The sequence below is a fragment of the Drosophila novamexicana genome, unplaced genomic scaffold (genome assembly GCF_003285875.2).
Source record: "Drosophila novamexicana strain 15010-1031.04,08,12 unplaced genomic scaffold, DnovRS2.1 tig00001151-arrow-arrow-pilon, whole genome shotgun sequence".
In the NCBI taxonomy this organism is placed as follows: domain Eukaryota; kingdom Metazoa; phylum Arthropoda; class Insecta; order Diptera; family Drosophilidae; genus Drosophila; species Drosophila novamexicana.
In genome coordinates this window covers 369,384-375,685 of record NW_020824842.1, presented here as the reverse complement: position 1 = coordinate 375,685, position 6,302 = coordinate 369,384, and the positions used below count along the sequence as shown (strand labels likewise).

General features: G+C 36.6%; 1 long non-coding RNA gene and 1 other non-coding gene across 2 annotated transcripts; both read right to left on the bottom strand.

Moving 5' to 3' along the window:
* Positions 1-3,790: 3,790 nt before the first annotated feature.
* On the bottom strand, positions 3,791-4,798 carry LOC115766442. The gene is made up of 3 exons (XR_004018205.1): positions 4,185-4,798; positions 4,014-4,107; positions 3,791-3,949 (listed from the first exon to the last, which is right to left on the bottom strand). It is a non-coding gene; the product is annotated as an uncharacterized LOC115766442 (long non-coding RNA).
* Positions 4,799-4,957: 159 nt separating this feature from the next.
* Positions 4,958-5,030, bottom strand: Trnar-ucg. Its single transcript has one exon. It is a non-coding gene; the product is annotated as a tRNA-Arg (tRNA).
* Between the last annotated feature and the right edge of the window lie 1,272 nt (positions 5,031-6,302).

Genomic DNA, 6,302 nt, shown 5'->3' with positions numbered 1-6,302 from the left:
TTGAGATATCTTATAATATGACATATAGATACGTGCAACATAATTAAGATGTCGCCGGTTGCTGCGCCTTGCATTTTCTACTGCTTCAAAGGCTTTCCTTGAGATTGGATTAACAATATAATTGCAATGTCATATCAAGTATATGTACAGAACTGCACCAGCCAGATTCGTGCATTGGCAACTTATTTATCTAAAGCTATCATGCGCATCAAGGATTACCTTAATTACTAATTAAAATTGTTCGATTCACTTCATGTGTCCAGAAAGCAGAAAATTCAGGCTACAACGGTTGAGAGATGATATTATGCTTATTTAAAGGCGAATGCATTGTTCTTGAATTTCCATAGCCCAAGCTCTCATCAATAGGATGACAAGCGAGAGACGTTAAAATTGAATATATGTAGGTTCCTTCTGGGAAGCATGTTAATGTGCCTGTACTCGAATTATGTATAGGCGAGTCAAACACATATCCATACGAGCATGCATGTATTCGTCGGAACATGAGAATGGTTATTGAGTAGGGGAAGAGGAGCTGGCAGCATCTTGATTCTAGCTCTGGCCTGTGATTAAAATGATATTTTCAGACAATGTCAAACAGTGTGTGACTAATGGGTCTGGTCTATGGGTTGTCCGAAATGTCTGTTATTACTTGATAAATCTTGTCGGTCACACATTTAGAAGACCAACACTCTGTCTCACACACACACATGCGCACATTTATAATGGTCTGTTTGTGTGTGTACACAGGGCAATCGTTTGTTTGTTTTATGCAAATCCCCCACATTCGAGCCTAATGACAAATGGGTCAAAAATTTGAGGCTAATGACACAAATATGCTTGTGCTATATGCTATAAATTTTATGCATAAATAAACCCGTAGAAGGATAGAAGCGTTTTCCTAAAAAAAAAATATTTATATATATATATATATATATATATATATATATATATATATATATATTAATATATATTAATATATATATATATATATATATATTAATATATATATATATATTTATATATATAAATTTTTATATATGTATGTATGTAAAAAAAGCAACCGGAAAAAGAAGAAGAGAAATGCAAAGAGCACGGCCTGGGCAAACAAGCAAACTATGATTGAAGACTTTCAGGCAACGACCTTTGCGGGCTGCTTTGGCACCGCACATTAATCAATGGCCAAATAAACATAAGATTAACTTAAATGGCCATAAGGGCGCTTTAACATTATAATGGATTTGGTGAAAGGCGAGCGCAGGCGACTAACTCTAACAGCTTTCCAATTGGGAGGGCTCTTAGTTGCAATGCCTGGGTATGATAATAAAAAAAATACAAAAATGCACATATTTAGTACTCAATTGTCTTTAAAATAGAAAACCTGAACTGAAGAGAGAAAATATCAAGAATTTAAAGACCAAAAATACTTGCATTAATCAATACTTTTCCACCAAAAATAAGAATTCGATAAACACGGACAAAGTATAGGTATTACATATACATAGATGTACGTACATTCATGTATGTGTTTATACCTAGAAGAGCATGAAAATACTTGCATAAGCATACACACCCCGTTGCATCCATGCATACACACATACATACAAATATATTTTTGCAAACGAATAGGCCTTGCGACGGCGTCGTCCTATATGTGTACGCATGTATATACAAATAAACATACACACACATTACCGTGCAGTATGTACATCAATGCATGCATATACATATACAGTGGCTCACAGCTTATTTCAACCAGTACATTGAAAATACTTTGCAAAGCTATAAAAACTAAACTTAAAGATACATATATCAAAGTTTTTGAAATGCAGGTTGTTAGCCTGATGCTTAAAGTTATCAACTATGATTACGATAATTTTTTGCAATTTTTTTAAATATTTTATAATAGCTTAAAACTAAGAATTCAACCATAAACAATGTCACAGCTTATTTCAACCAGAGACTTTGCAATTGGGCAATGATCCGTTATCTTACGATGCAACGGTTGTTTCCTTTTTTTTTGCTTTACTTATTAAATTCGCAATATGGTGAAATACATTTTAGCTGAATTTTGAGAATAAATCTTGGGGAAAATTGTATTTAGCGAAATGGGACCACGAACAACTATCGAGCAGAGAGAACTCGAACAGAGAGAAATTTTAAAAACGGTCATTCGCGCAGGAAAATTGGTGAAATGGTTAGACTGAGTGATTCTACAGTGCAGAGTATAATATACCGATTTGTCCGAGAAAATAGAACCCACGATAAGGGGAGAAATGCTCCCAACAAAATTTTTAATTCAACCGACGAGCGTTATATTGTTCGGAAAATCCGGGAAAATCCAAGGCTATCGGCTCCAAAAATAGCCAATGATGTGGAGGTAGAGTTGGGCAAGTCATGCCACCCAGAAACTATTCGCCGAGTGCTTAGGGAACATGATTTCAATGGCAGAATAGCGCGCAAGAAGCCCTTTATTAGTGAGACAAATAATAAGTGCCGCTTAAAGTTTGCCCAGGAGCACTTTAATAAGGACGATAGTTTTTGGAACACCGTCATATTCTGCGATGAGTCCAAATTTAATATTTTTGGCTCTGATGGAGCCTCATATGTGTGGCGTAAACCAAATACAGAGCTGCAAACAAAAAATTTGAAGGCTACAGTAAAACATGGCGGTGGGAGCGTTATGGTTTGGGCCTGTATGTCGGCAGCCGGCGTTGGAAATCTGCAATTTATTGAGACGACAATGGACAAATCTCAATATCTTGAGATTTTGAAAAATAATTTAATAGAAAGTGCGGAAAATCTGGGCATTCGGGATGTGTTCAGATTTTATCAAGACAATGATCCGAAACATAAGTCGGGTATTGTTCAGACATGGTTGATCTGGAACTGTCCACATGTCATGCAGCCACCGGCGCAGTCGTCAGACATAAATGTTATTGTAAATTTGTGGTTCATTTTGGATTCAAACATTCGCAAACGCAAAATATCTAATAAGTTAGATCTAAAAATTGCATTTGTTGAGGAATGGGCCAAAATTTCGCCACAGGTTACCCAAAAGTTGGTAGAATCCATGCCAAAAAGGCTCAAAATGGTTATTGATCACAAGGGTGGTCATACTAAATATTAAAAAATATTGTTTAGCTGTAAACTTTTTATTTGAAATTGAATTAAGAAAATGGTTGAAATAAGCTGTGACATCGTTTTGGGTTGTGATTTTGTTTTTAGTTGTTATAAGATGTTAAAAAAAATATTTAAAAAATATATGAAGTCATAGTTTAAAACTTGAAACAATAATTTAAAAACCTGCATTTATATCATTTGAATATCATTCTTAATTTATTTTTTATAGCTTCCCAAAGTTTTTTTTATGTACTGGTTGAAATAAGCTGTGAGCCACTGTATGTATGTAGTATCTATATAAAAATAAAATAAATAAATGGCGACTTGCATTATTTTCTGTGTACATTTTTACATTTGTACTGGTAGAACTCTTCAGCAAAAGAATTAGAAAAAAATTGAGAATTAAATAATTGAACAAGTGCTGATTTTCTCAATTTTTTTTTGGTCTCTTCATCCTTGCAACTCCCGATAAAGCCGTAGTATTGTAGATTCAAGAATTTTAAAACTTGAATCATTTTTTTTATTCTTACTGATTTTGAAAAGCTTAAATTTAGCAGTACATGTATGCTTAAAATAAGTTTTTTTGTACTTGATTCAAGGAATTTTTTACTTATTTTAAGACCTTATATGAAAAAAAGTAATAATTACACTTAATGCAAGAAGTTGTATATTGATTCGGGCTCGAAACCATACAATCTTGAGACTTGAAGGGACATAAATTAAATTTGTTTGCAATTGTTGCAATTCGGTATTAATTTTGCGATACTTTTCGTAACGTAACCAAGCGATGCTCTTTTCTTGTACGTATGTCAACACTTGAGATAAAACTCTGTTAAATAATAATAATTATAATAAAAGTAATAATAGTAATAACAATAATAATTAATCTCAACCTCTTAATTCAATTGAAATAATACAACAATGTGATATTTGATGGACACTTTTGTTACATTTGCCATATACGTACAGATCGAACTCCAGTTCCAGCTGGACAAGTTAATAAAAAGCCAAATAAATACGAAATCTGTTAAACTGAAACTTCAACATAATCTCATGGCACGTACAGTATGTGATGTATTATTTACATTAGTTGTCCAATTCAAATACAATAACTGCAATACAATGAAGCAGATGTTGTTGGCCAAGGCTGGTACGTTGGTTAGTTCTTTGCTAGCTGGTCTTTATATTTGTATTTGTGTTTGTGTTTGTATTTGTGTTTGTATTTGTGTTTGTATTTGTATTTTTGTTAGTTGTTGGGCGGGCAGACGGACAATGCTGAAAGTTTACATGTGTGTATCCCATAAGAAAATCATGGCTGGCGACAATAAAAAACATACACACACCCACACGTGCACACACTCATGCCTACACACACACACACGCATACACACACACACACACACACACACACACACACAGTTATGGAGCTAAACTAAGGCAAACGTAGCAAGGCACAACCCAAACCCAGATACGAGTACATATGTGGGTAAGAGGAGGGTGACAAAAAAAAGCGCAGAGACCTAAACAAATATGCAGGAAGCGTGACAGCGGCAATGGATCCAAGAACCTTGAGCCTTAAAGTTGGACCTGAAGCTGTTGCTGAAACCGCGGAGTAACAGGAACTAGCACTATTTGTCTTGATTAGGTCCACCATTATCAAGGCTTGGCTCAATTTCGAATAACTCTCAACTCATTTTGAAAATAATTTTGATTTGGGCTGCCTTCGAATCGCTAAAGTCAGATTTTCTTAATGTCAGCATATACATTAATGCACAGATTGCTTATTGAAAAGTGTTTTCATATTGAAAAATGTACGGTAAAAAACAAAATATAAAGCCGACCGTGACGGGATTCGAACCCGCAACCTCCGGATCCGAAGTCCGACGCCCTATCCATTAGGCTACACAGCCTTGCTGAAATCGTGCGAACAAGTTGACATTTTGAATTTCATCGAAAAAGAATCGATTAATACTGAAGCAAGCCAGCGTTACCCTTTATATTGAAAAACGGGGTAATTGGGTATATGAGTTCGTGTACTTTTAGGTTAGATATCAGGTTAACTAAATTCAGAAAATATTATCCAAGAAAATACTTCTCGCTCATGAGTATTGGCAGTTGACATGCATTTTCATTTAGCTGAGCGCTTTTTGGCCACTCAGCACTTTCTGCTAGACATGGAATTGCCAAATATTGTCGAAATGCCTTGAGACTGCGACAGAGCGTCATAAAGAGGCCCTTCAGCTTTGTGTAGTACTTCTGCAGCTCTCAATTGCTGAGGTGGCAAAACGACTTAAGTTGTTGGCATTATGAAAAACACTTGACAGCCCGTCCGAGTCCCAGTCCCAGTCCGTGTCCGTGTCCGTGTCCGAGTCCTAAGTCAACAACTGGGGCATCCTTCAACACCTTCCGTACGGACAGCAACATGGCACACCTTTGCGGTAATAAGCTGCAATTTTATTATAACAATTTCCGTCAGGCCGTGTGGGTTAGGGCAGCAGGGTTGGGTCTGTGCGCGGCCATTTCAGATAAATGAAAATAAAAAAATTGCATAAACAAAGGAACTCATTAAAATTTTTGGCAAGCCTGAAGAAAAATAAGTGTCATAAATACTGTCAACGAATTCTGCTCTTGGACTTGCTACTTTCAATGAAATGTTTAGACAGACACAGGCCCACTTGAGGCTCACTATTAATTTCCAGTAAATTGTGGTGCTCGGCTCGTATGCGTCCACGATTTTGTTGGTCTACTACACGCTTCATCTTTGTCAACTGTCATTGGGTCGGCATGTTGCACACATTACTCATACGCCGCAGGTGCCCAAATATTTGTTTGAATATCGCTAATGCGCAGCCGTATGCTATCGTTGTTGTAACCGCAAACAGGCAGTGTATCCGAAAGATACTTTCGCAGCACATCAAATTAGCGTTCTAACAAACTGGCCCCGAATATTTGCCCAACACTTTTGGGACGCCGGGCGCACACACACGCACACACAGCTAGTCTAGACCATAAACACACACGCGCAAGCACGCACACACACACACACCCTCGTATGCGTCCGCCAGGTGGGTTTTAGTTGAGTTTCTCTTGCAATTTATTCGCCGGCAAAGCAAACGCAGCTCAGCCAAAAGGCAAACAAATACAAATCCTATTTGAATTGTAACCATTTTGCTGAGTGGGGT